This window comes from Culex pipiens, chromosome 3, assembly GCF_016801865.2.
Source record: "Culex pipiens pallens isolate TS chromosome 3, TS_CPP_V2, whole genome shotgun sequence".
Lineage (NCBI taxonomy): Eukaryota > Metazoa > Arthropoda > Insecta > Diptera > Culicidae > Culex > Culex pipiens.
Genome location: NC_068939.1, coordinates 100,605,089 through 100,624,981, shown reverse-complemented (window position 1 = coordinate 100,624,981; position 19,893 = coordinate 100,605,089). Strand labels below are relative to the sequence as shown.

The 19,893-nt window shown below is 41.0% G+C and overlaps 1 protein-coding gene across 5 annotated transcripts in view; it reads left to right on the top strand.

The window, feature by feature from the left end:
- Positions 1-19,893, top strand: part of LOC120431056 (G protein alpha o subunit) — a 116,266-nt gene that overhangs the window by 10,332 nt on the left and 86,041 nt on the right. Inside the window, exon 1 of one of the 5 annotated variants that reach the window (XM_052711017.1) lies at positions 2,667-2,918. The exons of the other annotated variants lie outside the window; for them this stretch is intronic. The gene's annotated coding sequence lies outside the window, so the exon portion shown is untranslated. Of the gene's footprint in view, positions 1-2,666; positions 2,919-19,893 lie in introns of those variants that run through there. 5 annotated transcript variants of the gene reach the window in all.

Sequence of the window (19,893 nt, the reverse complement as noted above, 5' to 3'; positions counted from 1 at the left end):
TTAAATTATTGAAAAAAAAACGTTAAAATAATGCAATTGTGCTTTTTTTATATTGATCGAATGATCGCTAGAACATTTTGATTTGAACTCATTACCCCATTATTTAATTACAACCAGCTGCATTACCACAATTTGATCAGATTGGTTTAGTGACATCTTTAATGTACATTAACTGTGCTGCTGATGTTTGTGAGCATATGGTCGCAATGTTTGAATGAATGACTTTATTGTTCTTACGCTTGTAATCTTTGATCTCTCGTAAGCATTCTCCGAGTCTCCCTCCTTAAATGTTCCACGATATATATGCAAAACATACCCAACTCATCGCAAAGCTAAAAAAAAGAAAAACTAACAAGTATCACGTGCATATATTGTTTGCGGGCCCCGTCTCACGAACCGGAAACAGCCAACCAGTCAGCCAGCGAGCGGTTAAAGGGCCACCCGACAGGAACTACCAACTGGCATAATTAACAGTGTAATTACTGATGACTACGAGTGTGTGTGTTTGTGTGCCAAATCAATGACGAAATGATGGAAATGGTCGGAAAATTCGCCCCACTCGACATTGGTTCGTTGGGGGAGCTTTCGAAGGAGCTTACTGGCTGTCAAATTGGGAACTGGGCGAAATAAATGCCAAATTATTGGAACATGCGCCCTTGGCGGATGAACCCACTTCGGGGGGTGTTACTTCGTGAAGGAAATAGCGAGTTGTGTCCTGACGTGAATGAAGTAGAAAGTGAGCGTGAATCAAGTTCATTCTAATTTGCTCTGCCGTGGGAGACTTTTAGGTGGGATAATGTAGCGATGACTCAAACATTATCTCTCTTTGAGCAAATTAGATGCATTGTAGCAAGCTCAGAAATAAAGTGTTTTAAAATTTGGTGTTAAATGATTCATTCAAACTTGGTTAACGATCATAGTATCATTTTAAATTAAAATTGGGTACTTTTTACTGAAATGTAAGATTTAATAGAACCACCGAGATAGTTTTTAATTTGAGCCTTGTTAAAATATTTTTTTAATAATAATAAACTTAACTTGTTTCCCACAAACTCGAATGGCATTCAAATTGCCCCTTCTCGCAAAAAAGTCGTTTTCAAGCAGTCTGCAACCATGCTGTCGCCGACCGAGTGCAGCTAAGCCAGTCTGTTGAGATGGCCAAAGGGTGAGGTTCTGGAAAGGAAACGAAAAAAGATGACCTTCTCAGAGACGGTGAACAACACATTCTCGCATTTCCACGTCATCGAGAGCGAAGTCTCTTTCGCTCACTTCAATCTTCGCTCATTTTCCAATAAAATCATCTTCTCTCGATTTTCCACGCGCGTCGAGAGTGTGATTGTGGTGGCTAGAGCATCGTTTGGAATAATTTACATTGCTGGGAGCTGCTGTTCTGAACGTGTATTTACCACAAAGCAGAAGCTGTGGCGCCATATGGGAATAATTATTTTGGTAATGTTTAATCTAGATGTCACAATCTGAAGAAAATCAAAAACAATTACATTTGTCAAAAGAAAAATCAGTACCGTCAGTGGGGGTAACTATGTGTCAAAAAACGATACACCTCTCGTAATTTCTTAATAACTAAAACCATTTTGAATCTTTTTACATATAATTGTTCTTAGATAGTTTATTAAAATTTTCCCAAAATATGGTCGAATTTGATGAACCCTACCTTAAATGCCAATCGTTTGAAAATTGACCCAATCTCACCCCTTAGAGGGGGTGACATTGGATAAAATGAAACCAGAATGATGCTCAAAAACAGAGATATGGTATAAACAAGTCATCCAACAGTGTTTCTTGTTCGAGGGAATCGTATTGACATGCTACAATGTTTGAAGAAGAGATTTTCAAACATTTAGGTACTTTTCGAGCAATTCCAGCAAAAATATTAAAAAGTTGAATTTTCGAGACGAAATTTTTGCTCACAAACGTACCTCAACATTAGACAGCTGCCAAAATGACAGGATTTGTTGTATGAACGAGATTTTTTCAGCTAAGTCATCTCAAGATGTCCTGTACACAACCATTTTAACAGAATTTAATTTCATTTAGAAGAACCTGAGAATTTGTCAAATCCATAAAAAATCACTTTGACTCAGTCTCACCCCCCAGACCCAATGTCACCCCCACTGACGGTACCATTTTTTATAGTTCTCATCAAACCAACAACTTTGCCCAATTTAGCAGAAAATTACTTCAAATGATACAGACTAACGTACCATTTTAGTTTGAGTCAATTCAAAAAATAGAATTAAAATCTTTTTCCAAGTTTGCGCAGTGAACGCATGTCGCATCGTTTCAATGACAAGTTGAATGTTTGAGATAACTGCCCGAGCAGTTTTCCACCCTCTCTCGCTTTTCCTCTCACTCTCTCAGCTTCTCTCAATTTTCATCCCTCGCTCTCTCCCAGAACACGATTGGTGCTCTTCTCAATATGGTTCGCGTTTCGCTCGCCATCGGCACCCAGCGAAGGAACGATTTTCTCATTCAGTAGTACCGAGCTTTTTTAGGGCGGCTCCAGTTTTGTTTTAGTTTTCTCTCGTGACTACTGGGTATTGGGAAAAATTCTGCATGACAAAGGAAAATCTGGCATTTTGGGGCTAGTTTGCGGGTGAAAGTGAATAATTTCGTGCAGAATTGGTCGAGCACCGTGAGTTGTGGCGATTTGCAGTAGGTTTAAAGTGAAATTTGGGGTGAAAAGTGCGAAAATGAGAATCATTTACCTGTGAATCGATTTTGCCCGGATATCAAGCAAGTGTTTGTGCAGAAAAATCCAAGTGAGAAGGAAAAGTGTCGAAGGGGTGGCGAAAAGTTGCGACCAAAAGCACGATATTCAGAGAAAAATTCCACTCCCAGTGAAATCGTAGTTATATGATAGTGTGCAAGCGGATTAAAAAGTTGCTCGCGGTGAAAGTGTGGAAAAACTGTGAAATCTGCTGTTGACAGGATTTTCCATGCCATATTGTGTTTCCCAGCCCATTTTTTGTGGGAGGACTCATTGTGGGAGCCGCCGTCGACAAACACACCACTTCAACCTTCAGCGCCAGGGAAAAAAAGACGAAAAACGACAAGGAAAAGCGCCAGTCAACTCTCTTAGTAGGCCGCGCGCACGTGTGTGTGTGTGTGGTAGTGGATAGGGCGGCTGCGGCAGGATTTTCCTTGATGCTTGACTTTCACCGCACACTTTGCTGCTTCTCGCCGCAGATCCTGCCTCGATTTTCTCAGCCTACTTGTTCGATTCGCACACACGAACGCACAAGTACACACACACACACTTACCCACACAAGTCGTATTGATTTTTCCTTTCCACACTACTTCGTCGTCGTCGGATGTCGTCTCGTAAAGAAAGCATTATGCGCAAAAAATTATGTGATTTTTATGGATCAAGACCTGGAATGTGGAAATGAGATTCGATGGGCGGTGTTCATTTATTTTGCAAACCAGCTCTAGTTCTTAGTCATCCGTTTACTTAACTAAAACTTTGGTGGTACTTAGAATCGCGACTTTGGAAACTGGAAGCTACACAGCAAAAAAACCGATGGTAAAATTGCATGCAAAAGCATGCACATCACCTTCGTCAAAATAAACAGTTAATATTACACACTGCATGTACAATTTTTGCAAAAACAAAAATAAAGTTGCAACCGACGGGATTCAAACCCAGCACCATCAGTAAGGACTGGCGCCTTAGCCCACTCGGCCATCAGACCGATGTAACGCTGTAAGGATAAACGCATATATCAGCTTGACATTTCGGTCAAGTAGGTTTCCCATACTGACGGGCTACATATTTCAGGGTGTAAAATTACATAAAATTGCATAAAATAATGCAATATTTATTTTACACCCAGGCCTTTTACACGCGGCTGGATTACTAATTTGTTAGCTGTGTATGCCTGCTTTGAACATAATAAATTTATCAAAAAGAAGGTTATCTCGTTCAAAATTATTTAGTTAAACACATTTTTAGCAGAATAATTTTTATACATATTGTAAGTAAAGTAAAGTAAATCTTTCCCAGTTCCCGAGGGGAACACCCTTGAAGAGTATCGGGGCCGGCATTTACAAAGCGGATTCAGTGGCAGTTTCATTCTCAACTTAATGTTAACATGTTAAGGTTAATGTTAACATTCCATAGGTCGCCTTCCTAAGGTGTCGTGATAAGGTCCAGTTTGTGACGAAACACTACCTTCCCTTTACTAAGCAATCGAATCTAGAAGAGAAACGATCACCAGTTGTGTTGGACCGAGCCGGGATTTGAACCCCGATCTACCGCTTACTAGGCGGGAGCGTTACCACTAGGCTACGTGGCAATATTGTTCTTTTGTCAATTCTCTAGTTTTGCTTGTGTTTTATATTGAAAAATAAGCTGTTTTTTTTTCCAAAAATAGACCTCATTTCGAAATCACTATATTTGAAACAGAAAACAAAAAAAGCATTTGACACTTTTTGAACTATGAGCCTTTGTTAATATTATTTTAAGCTGGAAAAGTTTAACAAGTTTTTAGGCCTCAACGAAGTAGGTGAATGTAATTCCATCATCGAGCAACTATGCCTCTGTGCGTTTTTATACTGACTAGATAGGAAAGTACAGCTTAGTACAAGAGAAGCGATTTGTAATAATTTGCAAACAAAACTGTTTTTTGATGGATTCTCGCTCAAATTACGAACTATCAACTTAAAATGCACGTCTGCTTCTGCACGTCTATAAGAAACAACGTCCGAAAAAAAAAGTTCGAAATAACAATAAATAGGTACTTGATTTGCTTTAGAGAAAAATTAAATTAGTTTCCGAAGTCGTGATTGCTGTTAGACGTGCAAAACTATACAGAGAATAACAGCTTCTTAAAAGTTCCGTTCAACTGAAATTTAGCAATTGAAGCTCAGTAAAAAGTTTAAAAGCAAGTTTCCATGAAAAATATGCACTCTAAAAGTTGAATAGACCTCTTCCTGATTCTAGTTACGTTAACTTAGTTCAAGTTTGCTCGAACTCATTTTTTGCGAGCAGAGCACCCAATTAGAGACAAAAAAATCTCCAAAGTTCAAGGGGAAAAATAATTATTGCTTCACATTTAAATTTCAATTGATAAAATAGTATAATTTGTTGTAAACTTATTAAAACTCTTTTATAACGTTTATTTATACATTTTTAATCATATAAAGGCTTTTTAATCTTTTAAAAAAAATGAACTTCTTGGACTACAGATCGGAAAAAGACGTGAAACATAAGAGAAAAATTTAATACATTTATTGATATTTTGCAAATTTGTCCCAGAGACCTCCAAATTTTGTCATCTCTGACCAGAGATATTCTAGATTTAGGGGAGAAAAAAGTCCGAATTTTGAAAATTGTAGAAATTTTTTGTCACAGTCATGCAAAAACATGACAACTAATGTCATAATAGGGTGATCTCTTTTGCATTCATATGTGAAAATGGTCTGACGGTCAAAATTTGAGCCAAATCCATCCATGCTGGGGGTTTAAGTTTCAAGCAATGTATTTAAATCTGCAAAACAACTTCGAATTTTGAATCTATAACTAAAGTGAGTGTCTCGAGGGATTAAAAACTAGACTGGTTAAAATTTCAATGATATTGGATCTGATTGAGCAAATTTTCAGAACTAAATGGCCCAACAAAAAGAAATTTTAATCCAAAAAGCGTTATTATCTCTCGGGAACCGTGGTGTAGGGGTATGCGTGATTGACTCTCACCCAGTCGGCCTGGGTTCGATCCCAGACGGTCCCGGTGGCATTTTTCAAGACGAGATTTGTCTGATCACGCCTTCCGTCGGACGGGAAGTAAATGTTGGCCCCGGACTAACCTAAAAGGTTAGGTCGTTAGCTCAGTCCAGGTGTAGAAGTCGTCTCCCTGGGTCCTGCCTCGGTGGAGTCGCTTGTAGGCAGTTGGACTAACAATCCAAAGGTCGTCAGTTCGAATCCCGGGGTGGATGGAAGCTAAGATGTAAAAAGAGGTTTGCAATTGCCTCAACAATCAAGCCTTCGAACACCTAGTTTCGAGTAGGAATCTCGCAATCGAGAACGCCAAGGCAATGCTGTAGAGCGAATAATTTGATTTGATTTTTTTTCGTTATTATCTCTGTTTTATAAGGGAACAGCATCTAACTCCATCGTTCCTCTATTGTTGACACTTTGACGGTCAATTACTGCTCGTAAAATGCGTTTTCAACTGAAATCGAGTGATAGATAACTCAATAAAATTGACCCAATCCTACAAGAATCTGATTGTAAAAATAGACAAATTTTGTTTAAAATCGCTTAGTAGACAGTACTTTAGGGGATGAATAAAAAAATATATCGATAGTTCCCGTTGTTTCTAAATTACTAAAATATCGGTCACAAAAATCTAGGTGCAAAAGCTCTGGTTGATGGAATTAAGGAGCGAACCTCAACCTGCCAAACATACGAGAATTTACCCTGAATAGTTTTGGAACTTCCACCAATTTCACTGAATTCTCACCACATTTTTTATACATTTTTGCCTTTCTTACAAAAGAAAGGTTTAAGGTTTGCTTTTGGAAAAACGCTTTTTTCAGAAATCTAAAAAAAATCGTGCACGGCGAGGATTCGTCCCAGGAAAAAATCCTATTACTAAATTGAAGGTTTAGATGCGTTCTTTCGATTGAATTTTGGCCCGAAACCCGGAACTCAAAGTCTGATTTTTGAGAGCTCTTTTTCTGAAATACATGGCCGATGTCTGTATCCGCTCTTAAAAATTTGTGTCTTCCATCACTGGAAAACCGCTCGTAAAACCCACAATTTTTAAAAGCCAGATCTGTAGCCGTGGGGTCGGAGACGAACATTTTATTTTTCGATTCACAATTTTCGACCAGTAAATGTGGTCAAAGCCATTTTTGGAGGTATTTTTTGGACTATTTTTGATTGTGTTTACTTACGCTACAGTTACAGCACAGACAAACAGACGTGACTCTCCATACAAATTATTTTTGAAATCCATCGTCCTTAATCAACCCCACCAAATCACGGCGACGCCAGCGCTGCCTGGTGAGCTGATGCCGAAGCGCAGCCCAAACATACCACTACTGTCATGTGTCATGTCAGTGTATGCGTGAGACAATCATGCCTTAACGATTGTAAACATCAACAGCTGACCGACATAATTTTGTTGATGCTGATCGTCAGTACCCGATGCAAAAAATAAAAATCAACGTCGAAGATGACGGTGAATCAGTTCCGTTTCCAATGGCAGAACCTCATGAGCCAAATCATGCGGCAGCACCAGCAACGACGCACTACAACCGCAACGATAGAGATCAAACCACTGGTCCTCCCCGGTGCTTCCAAGTTCTGTCGAAGATTCCCCCTCCCCCAGGTTTGGAAACATCCGCGGAGAACGTGTCCACGGCGCAGTTAAGTTGCGCCAAAGAACAAAAGCAAGGCAAAGGTTCCAAAAAATGCTGCCGTTAAATTTATATCGAAACAGAACCACAGAAACTGAAATGTGGAAAAAAGATTGAGTGGCACAACATCGCCAAAAGGCCAAAAGGACGATCAGCAGCAGCAATCTGAGCAGGAGTCCTCGAAGGATAAGCAGGTTGCTCCGAATGAGATGACTCCTACGCAGTAGCGGGCGCCTCAGCAGCAGCCTCGACATCGGCAGGCAGTTGAACAGGCCTACCGGGTTAATATTGGGGCAAGAGGCTATGGCCAAGGCTGCCCCAACCTTTTCCTGCAAAGCCTGGATTGTGATTCACCGTTAGATTTCCTGAAATCCATAAATGTTTGTGTTCTCAATTGCTGCCTCACACGTGCTCTCGCTCAACTTAAAAACACGCATCACACACACTGAGAAAAGACGGGTGAGCTTTCACGACATGCAGCGCCATCAGCGCCGGGGGAGTGGATGCCGAAACAAAATTGCATTTGAAATAACCGTTTTTGAAGGACGATGGTCCGGCACTCGAGTGTCCCGTCTGTTTGTCTGTGGTTACAGTTTGTTTATACACTCACGGTTTTCGTTGAAAAATTACGTGCTTTTTAGCCTCATCAAGTTCGGTTTCGGTCTTAACTCACCGATTGTAAAGTGTGCTTTGCCATCATAGTGAAGATCGAACGATAATTGTGCCGGGTTTTCCGTAATTTGAACGCGAAGTTTTTGTTTATTTTTATTCCATTTCGGATTTGTTACGCGCCATCAACCACTAGCCGCTCGCTGCACCACCTAGTGTTCGATCCGCGAAGCATCATGAGTTCCAACGCTGTCTGTCACTCTTGCGCAAACGAAGTTGACGATCAAAACATTGCTTGCCAGGGGTTCTGCAGTGCAATCTTTCACCCCCAATGTACCAATCTCCCAGCCGCTTTGCTCGCTGAAGCTGTGAAAAACAAACAGCTGTTTTGGCTGTGCAAGTCTTGCAGCGGTTTGATGAGCGATATGCGGATGCGTCGGAGTGTCCAAACTGCTTACGCTGCTGGGCAAAACCAAGCCTCTGGCTCGCAAAGTCACCTGCTTGAGCAGCTGAAGTCGGATGTTTTAACGGAGATGAAAAAGGAGTTGAAACAAAGCTTTGCTGCACTGGTCAACTCAAACTCACTTACACCTATGTCAGGCCAACGTAATAATGGTGCTGGAGGTAAACCGTGGAATGGTCGGCAACTATTCAAAAACCAGCAAAGTCGTCAGAACCCACCAGATCCCTCACTGCCCATAATTGAAAATTTGGCTATTATGCCAAATCAAGTATTCCGAGAAAAACGCGTTTTAGTGTTTGTCACAAAATCTCCGTCAAGGCAATTTCCCATAAGATTGGCATATTAGCCGTTTGGTTTTTCGCATCGGCAGCCAAGTCTAAACACTATTTCAGTAAAATTCAGATTCCAGAAGATGCGTTCGAACATCCTCTACCACCTGGTGCTAATATCTCGTTTTTGCCAAAAGTGGATATTAGCCGTTTTTTCAATGGTGGGCAGCTCAACAGTTGCTACTGGGATCGCTGCTTCTCCTTCGCTTGGATCAATCGTTGCCAATGACTCATCGATAATGTTTCAACTCTACCTCTCGAGGATCTCCCGTAACGTTACGGTCGAACAAGTTTCCAAGCTCGCCACTGACCGCTTGGGATGTTCCGACCTCGAGGTCACGAGACTGGTGGGGAAAGGAAAGGATGTTTCCCGGATGTCATTCATCTCCTTCAAAATCGGAATGAAAAAGGAACTCAAAACCAAGGCTCTTGCGAGGGCCACCTGGCCGGCCGGCCTTATCGTTCGGGAATTCGAGGACCGTACGGCTGGAAAATTTTGGGATCCTTCTACCGATACGCCGACAACCTCTGCCGACCTGCTGAACTCCGTGACTACAACGCCGTTGCGTCCACAGACTTCACCGGCCGGAACGGATGCTATGTCGGAATAGGATGCATGATCAAGCACACTAAGGAAATCCCCTCTCTCTCCGCTGCGGCTTCAAATCACTCCGCACCTGCTGTTAGTCATCCTTACCCGGCGCACGGAGATCGAGCTGGGGGTTTCCGACCTGGCTTCTCAGGCAAGTACTCATGTTGTCCCAGTAATTCCCCACTTGATAAAAGTTTGGTTTCCAGCAAATCATCCTCACGCCAGCCACTGCAGAACTCAATCCTAGGGATTCCATCAGCCCGGTCGAAGTCTGTACGCAACTTTTCGGATTACGGGGGAGCCCTTGCCCCCCCTACCACACTCCAGCTATCTGGCCCGGCTATTGTCAGCAACCTTATCGTCAGCGCGGAAGTCACCAGACGCATCTCTGTTGCACCGAATTCCATCGATGAGACTGCTTCTCCAGGACGCTTCTTGCTAAGTACCGTGGGAGCCCTCAACTCTCCCGCCGCAGCCGATACCATCGCAGAGCCAGCCATATCGAAGACCCAACATGCTGGCCATTTAAGTCGTCCTGGTGATGTGTGCGGGTACGGGGCGAGGGTCTCCCAAATCGTCAGCACGGGCAAGTACACACGTTGCGGAACCTTTTCTCTCGTTGATGATTACCCGCATTCCAGCTCCGACCGAAGACATTCACCCGCTCGCGCTGCTGCGCTACTTCACTCGGGACGCCTGATACAAAGTCCTGTGGAAGCCCCCGAACGACCCGTCGCAGTCCTGCCGCATGTCAACGCTCAGCAAAGCCGTCCCGATCCTGCGTACGGCCATCGTGAGGGGGTCTTCCAACGGCAACTCTCAGGCGAGTACCCCGTTCTTGAACATATGTCCCGCGCTGATGATCTGTTGGTTTCCAGTACCTCCCTGAGGACTACATCAGCGGCTGAAGCTCCTAATCGGTTGGACACGCAGCGCGCCCTGAGCTTTTACTATCAAAACGTAAGGGGACTTCGTACAAAAATCGACGATCTATTCCTGGCTGTGATCGATTGCGATTATGATGTCATCGTTCTTACGGAGACCTGGTTAGACGATGAAATCTTCTCGCCCCAGTTGTTCGGGACTGGCTATGTAGTCTACCGCAACGATCGAGACACTGTTCGTACTGGAAAGAAAACTGGCGGTGGAATCTGCATCGCTGTCTCGAAAAAGTTTGATTCAACCGAATTTCCGGTTCCGACGGATGCCAGCAGCATCGAACAGCTCTGGGTTGTCATCAACGGCGTCGCAGATCAGAAGCTGTACGTCGGCTCCGTCTACATCAGCCCGGATCTTGCCAGAAATTCAGCAGTTATTGAGTCGCACTTTAACTCGGCCTCCGCTGTAGCCGAAGTGATGCGTCCGAACGATTTGCACCTGCTTCTCGGCGATTACAACCAACCTAAAATAACTTGGGCAAAATTCAACTCGAAACACGCGCACCCCAGTTCTTCGTCGGCATCTTATCCGCTTTCCAGTTCTACACTACTCGACGGCATGGCACTGCTTGGAATGAAACAGTTGAATGATGTTAGCAACAACTTAAATCGCACACTTGATTTGGTGCTCATAGATGACGATTCTGTAAACTACTGCTCTGTCACTGAGGCCCCGGAAGCGCTGCTTAGAATCGACCCGCCACATCCCCCACTGGAGGTAACTGTTTCGCTGAGGGTGCCAGTGCCGTTCATCGACGAACCTGATACCCGATCTTACAACTTCTATAAGGCGGATTTTCCCGCCCTCAATCGCGCACTTCTCGGAGTAAACTGGAATGCCCTCAATGAAACGCAGAATGTGGATGAAGCTGTGGCATTCTTCAACTCTACACTGAAAACCTTCTTCAGAGATCACGTTCCAACTCGTGCACCCCCTCGGAAACCTCCCTGGTCCAATGATCGCATGAAAAAACTGAAACGACGGCGTGCCGCTGCTTTGAGGAAGTATTCAGCTAGACGAAATCCTGTAACCCATCGCGCCTTCCGTCTCGCCAGCAAACGTTACACGCACTACAAAAGACACCGTTATGGAATCCATGTTCGCCGTACTCAAGAGAATCTGAAACGTAATCCAAAACTTTTCTGGTCTTTTGTAAACGAGAAACGCAAAGAAACCGGGCTTCCAGCTAAAATGTTCCTCGGCGAAGCTAACTCTACTTCCACGGAGGAGACGTGCAACTTGTTCGCTCAGCACTTTTTGAGCGTATTTCGTCCATCGCCTGCAACTCCGGATCAAGTGCGCAGCGCACTCCGCACTGTCCCCGCAGACGCACTTCACCTGAGCGCTGTACCAATCACGGAGGAGGACGTACGAATGGCGATCGCAAAGCTGAAGTCCTCATCGTCTGCCGGACCTGACGGAATCCCATCAATTGTGCTGAAATCCTGTGCTGTCGCCGTCACAAAACCGTTGCAGCGAATTTTCAACCTGTCCATACAATCCGAAACCTTCCCGAATTGCTGGAAATCATCGTACATGTTCCCAATCTTCAAGAAAGGGGATAAGCGGGACGTTTCCAATTACCGGGGAATAACATCTCTTTGTGCCGGTTCCAAACTGATGGAAATCATCGTAAACACGCATCTGATAAACGCAACGAAGGGTTACATCTCAACAGCACAGCACGGGTTCTTTTCTGGACGCTCGACAAGTACAAACTTAGTCGACTTCATCTCATTCTGCAAACGAAACATGGAAGGCGGAGGACAAGTGGATGTTGTTTACACCGACCTTAAGGCTGCGTTCGACAGGATCGACCACCGCATCTTACTCGCCAAGCTCGACCACCTCGGCGTTTCATGCAAAGTCGTCAACTGGGTTGCATCGTACCTGACTGGCAGAACACTCTCGGTCAAAATCGGTGCTTCCGAATCAGTGCCGTTCTGTATGACGTCTGGCGTTCCTCAAGGGAGTAATATAGGACCAAGCTTCTTCTCTGTCTACTACAACGACGTTACCTTTGTGCTCCCACCCGGAAGCAGAATTCTCTATGCCGACGACCTAAAGATTTACCAGCCAATTCACAACGTAGACGACTGCCGGGTGCTCCAACAGCTGATTGAGTCTTTTACTCAGTGGTGTGATTCAAATTTGTTGTCAGTAAGTTTCTCTAAATGTTCTATTATCTCTTTCACACGCAAAAAACACCCCATCTGCTGGCCTTACACCATCGGAGACCAACCGCTGGAGAGGGCGACCGTCGTTAAGGATCTTGGCACACTCCTCGATGAAATGCTCAGCCTCTCCGCCCACTACAACGCCGTTATCTCCAAAGCAAACCGCAATCTCGGGTTCATTTTTCGGATCGCAAACGAGTTTCGTGATCCTGCCTGCCTACGAGCTCTTTACTACGCACTCGTTCGTTCTCACCTCGAGACTGCTGTGGTGGCTTGGAGCCCGCACACAGATGAATGGGTGACTAGAATCGAGTCGGTACAGAGGAAGTTCACAAGATTCGCGTTGCGCTTCCACTCATGGCCTGATCAAGTTGTAGCGCCATCCTACGAACAACGCTGCGAGGCTCTAGGGATGGAAACACTCTCTAAGAGAAGGCAGTTCTTACGGGCGGCTTTCGTGGGGAAACTGTTATTAGGTGCCATCGACGCTCCTAATATCCTCGCCAGGATCAACTTCAACGTCATCCCGCGGCCGCTCAGAACGTGGAACGCACTCCGCCTAGACTTTCATCGTACTCAATATGGACAGCAGGAACCTATCCGGGCGATGTGTGACGTTTTCAATGATTTTGACGATTTATTTGATTACTCGATCTCGATGTCTGTAGATTCCTTTATTTCTAACTTACGCCGTACTATTTTTGTTTAGATCTAAGTTTATATTGTATCTCGTGAAATGTATTGACCATGTTTAAAAGACGGTGGGTTTTGTGCCTATTCGAGAGTGGCGAATTTAGCGATCCAACTCGAACGGGCTTTTACCACCCAGTCCATTAAGACAGATAAATGTCGGATGGACAATAAAATAAAAATAACAAATAACAAATAACACTATCAAATTTAAAGAATTCAGTTTCAAACAAAAAGCCATTCGAAAACATGTGCCATAAACTTTTTGGGCCCAAAATTTGAAGCTTTTCCAAAATGTATTTCCAGAGATATAGCGATTTTAGTGTTTTTCGTCTTATTTTTACCCTATTTTTTCCTATTAAATTTTTGGATTTATACAAAATCATATACTGAACATCAAATTTAAAGTCCCAGCCCATTCTCGATCGAAAGCATTTGGTATGAATTGTATTCGAGTAAATTTTGGTATTGATCAGACGGTTGGTTCAAAAGTTATAGCTGTATGATTTTTCTTTACATACAGAGTAAATTTCTCAAAAAAGGTAAGGGGTCATTCAGAATAATTCTCCCCAAGGATTTATTTGTAATTTCACTTAAATTTATCTTTCTAACTGAGTGTTCACGACTCGATCAAACTTCTCAGCAAATTTTACATCGATTGGATTCCGCACTTATATTTGAGAGCGTTTGACTTTTTGCCTTTCTTACAAAAGAAAGGTTTAAGGTTTGCTTTTGGAAAAACGCTTTTTTCAGAAATCTAAAAAAATTCGTGCACGGCGAGGATTCGTCCCAGGAAAAAATCCTATTACTAAATTGAAGGTTTAGATGCGTTCTTTCGATTGAATTTTGGCCCGAAACCCGGAACTCAAAGTCTGATTTTTGAGAGCTCTTTTTCTGAAATACATGGCCGATGTCTGTATCCGCTCTTAAAAATTTGTGTCTTCCATCACTGGAAAACCGCTCGTAAAACCCACAATTTTTAAAAGCCAGATCTGTAGCCGTGGGGTCGGAGACGAACATTTTATTTTTCGATTCACAATTTTCGACCAGTAAATGTGGTCAAAGCCATTTTTGGAGGTATTTTTTGGACTATTTTACAGATAACACTATCAAATTTAAAGAATTCGAAAACATGCGCCATAAACTTTTTGGGCCCAAAATTTGAAGCTTTTCCAAAATGTATTTCCAGAGATATAGCGATTTTAGTGTTTTTCGTCTTATTTTTACCCTATTTTTTCCTATTAAATTTTTGGATTTATACAAAATCATATACTGAACATCAAATTCGAAGTCCCGGCTCGTTCTCGCTCGAAAGCTCGACAAGTCGTCAAGTCGAAGCTTCAACGCCAGCGCTTTTACGCTTGCGCGTTTTACGCTGCGCGTGAAAGTGTTCTTTCTGGCTTCTCATAATTGATCGACAAAGTGCAATAGCGATACATATTTTTTTAAGTTAGTCATAGACTAACATTATAGACTTAGTACCCTTTATTTTTTTTTTCTAATAATGTCAATCCAATATGATTTTCTTAATTAAATTTAAATGTCTTGCGACAAATAATGTACTTCTGAAATTTTTAAAAAAAAGGCATTTGAGGTTTAGCCTTAAAAGATTCGAAGCTTTTGGTAAAATTCTCACTAGATGGTATCATTATGTTTTTGAAAAAATAATTGCACCAATATATTTCTCGGAGTTTCATCATTTTGTAAGAAAGGCTTTTTATACTTAGATTTATTAACCGAAATCAGTGTTAAATCGGTAAGCCAACATTCATCGCTAAGACTTGTTAAGAAAACAGTAAAGTTAGGTCGGCAAACCATCTGTCAAAATGAACAAATTTAAAACTGAAATTGGTTATGCGATGAATAATAAAGAACTTGAACGGAATAGTTCAAATTCGGAAACCTTGATTAAATTTAGTAAAAATCAGAGTTGTGGAGTGTAAATTGCGATTTTAATATGAATAAACTATTTCCCTGCCAAGAATTCCTGCTGTTTAATTAAGTAGGGTTGAAAAATAAATTAGTGTTCTACAACAATGTTCGAGTTGTTTGTTATTTAAATTTAACGTACCATTCAGTAATAATTCATTTGGCACTTTTCAGAGTTGTTTTTGGGCAAATTTTTGCCAACTGGTAGGTTTCTTCACATGGTTTTTTTTCTCCATTTTTAACACAATTTCAATTGCAAATGATCGGTACACATTCGGAAAGCCGCAAATGTTATCCCAAATTTATGCAATCTAAATTCGATTCACGTTTGTCAACGCAGCTGTGTTCTGTGCCTTGCGGCTTTCGTTCTTCATCCTTTGCGAGCTATTTTTCGAGCACGGGACAAATCTGGCTCCGTCGAAATGTATCCTTGCTGGTCCATTCAGTCACCAACACAGCCAGACCATACAACGCTGCTGCGTACCAATACACACTCTAAAAGGGGAGCAGAGGATTTTCCGTTTCTGCTTCTTCTTTTTACTTTTTGGGCGAGAGTGGGAGGCAGATGACCTTAAGCATTCAACAGGACAGGGAGATCACGCCGAAACATCATCAGCTTTTCCACTCCGACGGTCGGTGGTCTCCGATTGCTCGCTGCTGCTGCTCTAAACGATGCTAATGTGAGCGATAAAATACACTGCGCGGTCCTAAGCCCTGGTAATAGGTTCTCTGTTCTGGTTCAGAAAAAGAGATTCTGTGGAGCCATTTTGGGGTTGGGATGCTGTTGTTGCCACACAAAGTTGGCATCTTTCCCGCAAGCGGGGGTGGCTGTTGTAGTGCGATAAGCATCCAGTTGACCTCTCCAGGTGGTGTTGGTGGCGGTGATGTTAGCTGCTGGGAATGTGTACCTTTCGTGAGTGGTTGTGCGTGTCTCTTTGCTAGGGACTCTTGCTTAGAACAGAGCAGTTTGTGGACCGGGAGGTGGTGAATGGATACACCGTTGAGAACGGTACCGCATAACACGTGCCTTATTTGCATCCTGCATTGGAAGTTCTTTTTTGTAGCCAGCAGGTGTTTCATTTTGAGAAAAGAAAACAAAATGCTATCTTGTTGATTGTTACTGTATGGTTCTTGGTTGTAGGAAATGATTTTGCATACATTTACACCGCTCATGTTCCTTATATACTTTTATCGTAATTAAAAAAGGGGCACTACTAAACAATGTCAAGTTAATTAAGATTATTTTATTATTAATGCCGGGACCCGTGGTGTAGAGCAAGCGTGGTTGCCTCTCACCCAGTCGGCCTGGGTTCGATCCCAGAAGGTCCCGGTGGCAAATTTTGAGACGAGATTTGTCTGATCACGCCTTCCGTCGGACAGGGAAGTAAATGTTGGCCCCGGTCTAACCTAGAGGTTAGGTCGAAAGCTCAGTCCAGGTGGTAGTAGTCGTCTCCCTGGGTCATGTCTCGGTGGAGTCGCTGGTAGGCAGTTGGATTTACAATCCAAAGGTCGTCAGTTTGAATCCCGGGGGTGGATGGAAGCTAAGGTGTAAAAGGAGGTTTGCAATTGCCTCAACAATCAAGCCTTCGGTCACCTAGTTTCGAGTAGGAATCTCGCAATCGAGAACGCCAAGGCAATGCTGTAGAGCGAATAATTTAGATTTATTTAGATTTTTATTATTAAGGGTGCACAGCAACGAAGGAAGTTGTTGTCTTCTTATTCCAAAATTTTCAAACTTACGGACCCAATTCTGCAAACACGGGATTGTAAAATTAATCAAACTTTATTGTAAATTACTTTGTGGACAGTACTTTAGGGAATGAATAAAAAATATTTCGATAGTACCCGTAGTTTTGAAGATACTAAAATGTCTGTAACAAAAATCTGGGTGCAAAAGCTCTGGTTGATGTGCACCGTTAATTTGTTTTTCATAATGTGGTTTGAAAATGGAAACCGTGTATTAAATTTTATTCAATTTAAATGAAAGTAGTGCGACAACATCAAAACTTTAACAATTTATGAACAAAAGCATTGGGCATTCGATTGGTAAAATTTTCATTGACTACAGTTGTGCATGTCTAATGTTTTTTCTTAAATTTTTGCTGCAAATTACACTCAAATCACAACAAATGGCGAGAAATATCTATTTGGTCCCAATTATCCTTTTTAATTGATTTTATTCATAAACTTGAACTAATGCAATTTAAAAAAACTTCAACGTACTCAAATTTATATAAACATAACTAAGAATTGACCAAAAAAATTTACAATCCATAATTTAAACTTTGGAAAAATATTAAACGGCCTAACTTAAAAATAACTTAATTTTAAATTTCGAGCATTCCATGTCAAATCAGCAGGATCCTGATCAAAAGGGATCCTATTTGGCTCAAATTTAGCATCGGTGATCTTAAAATACCGTGCTCCTCTTCAGAAACGAGTTCCCAGTACATTTTACTGGAAAAGGTTAGTGATATAAGTTCAATTAAAGTACCGAATTCCGATATTTTTTTTTAAAGATCTCAGAATCTTGTTAATGAAGACTTTTAAATCAGCAAATTGTTTTTTTCATTTGATCTATAAATGTATTCAGCTATATTTCTGAAATGTCTTAGTATTTTTCATTAAAAGCCCTACCAGTCACTTTTCTTGTGCAATGCGGCGATCTGCAATAAGTTCTACAGATCCGGGGATATTATTTTTTTAAATATGTTTTTTTTTGTAAAAATGGTCTAATTATTTTAGCTAAGGAACTCTCTTTCCAAATTTGAGCAAAATCGGAGCACTTTTGATCTGGATCCTGCTGGTATGACGTGGAATCGCTAATAACAGTTATGTTACCAATCGAGCTACCGCAGCCGCGAGGTTACGGGTTTCGCCTTGTAAGCGGAAGGTGATAAGTTTCATTCCTGTCTGGCTCGCCAAAGTCAGATCCCTTAAAAGAGTTAATCTGCTCACTGGGAATACTGACCGGTTTTTTGGAAACATTTTGTTCTTTACAGTTTGACATCTATGCCGATCTGTGGTCTCATAAATCTTAACTTGTAAAAAAAATGACCGTGGTAAAGAAGTGTTCAAAGTACCTCAAAAAGAACTTTTCATAAAATTTTGGAAAGTTTAAAAAGTTAGTTAACTATAGTTAAGAAAATGTTGATGAAAGTCATTATTTTAAACTTCTCAAAGTGTCATGATTTTCTCAATGAACATGATTTTGAATCGGAAAACGGAATGCATTTTCGGATTCTTTGGACAATTTTCCATTAGGAGAAGGTTAAATAAGTTTGTAAATAATAAATAATATGTGTTTTTGAAACACAACTAAAAAAAATCTCCAAATTTATAGGCTGGTGCTTCGAATTCAGTATGAAATGCAATTTAAATCGATAGTTTTATAAACAAAACTAGTTTTAACAAATTTCTGGCAAAATTCCGACTTTTTACCTAAATTTTACCTAAAATTTATATGTATTTTGTTGAAAAGCTTATAAACTTAGTTAACTAAATATAAACATGGATTTTTTTTTCTTAAAACTATATCAGCTACTTTAGTGATGGTACATTTAACGTACAAATAAAGTTTGAACATCTTAAATATGATTTTAACAAGAAAAACTATGACTATCAAAGTCAACCCGGAATTTAAACCAAGAACTTTTAACGTAACTATTTTTCTAAACACTATTGAAAAAACTTTTTTTCCAAAATAGTGCATGGACTTGGTGTGGCCTACCCCAGTACATGTTTTAAAAATAATAATCTTGAGAAAAACCTTACCTGTTGGAAAATATTCCAAAAACAAATTGAAATCCTATCAAAGTCACCCCGGTTTACGGTACTTAAAATGTTCATAGGACTCAGCATTTTGAAATGTTTTACAGTTAAAAAAATGTTTGTACATGTGATCCAAAGGTTGAAGTTAGTAGAACTTACGGGCATTAGTTACTTTTTTGCCATGCGATCTGATATTTGTAGATAAAATTTTCAATTCATTTTAGTATGCAGATAGGTTGAAATGTAATTTGTAATTTAATTTGTTCAAGATTAGATAATGACATTATAACGTAAGCATACTTCAGTTTCACATAATCGACAAAAAATTTTGACATTATTTCATGAAAGCTTTTTTTTTGGAAAATATTTAAAAATTAAATGTTACTCTAAAATCTACACTAAAATGACGGATAAGCAAGTTTGCTGAACACATTTTTCCAATTATAAACATTTGTAGTACGCCATCGCATAACAATGCATGGAATCGTCATAAACGTTGAAGCGGACGGTCTGTGGGCCTACTGCGTAAAGTTTACCGCAGAGATGATTTGTTGAAGTAGATTGAGTGTGCTAATCGACAGTGGAGGGACAAGCAAAGGGTGGCATCGCTATACGCTCCGAGTTTTGGTTTAAGGCCAATATTTGTTTGGAGCACAATAAGTTGGGATAATAGATTTTTTTTAAAGATATTCTGTGCAAAAGATTCAATAGCTGGTTGGCGTGAAAAAATCATTACATTTAGGAAGGTATTAGAAAGGCCCTTCCAATGAGGAATTTAATTCTCAGGTGAGAATTAATTTCCATTTAACCAAAACTAGCTAAAATTGCATAAATTCAGATAATTTTCCTGGGAACTTTCCCTCATCAGCTTCTATTCTAATGAAAAGGGGCAAATTAAATATTTCATAAGCATAACTCCCACGACCACGCAACCTTATGATGAATCATTTCTTGTAATCTTCTCTGATACTCGCTATCAAAGCACGCAGAGAGTACCTAATGAGCGAATA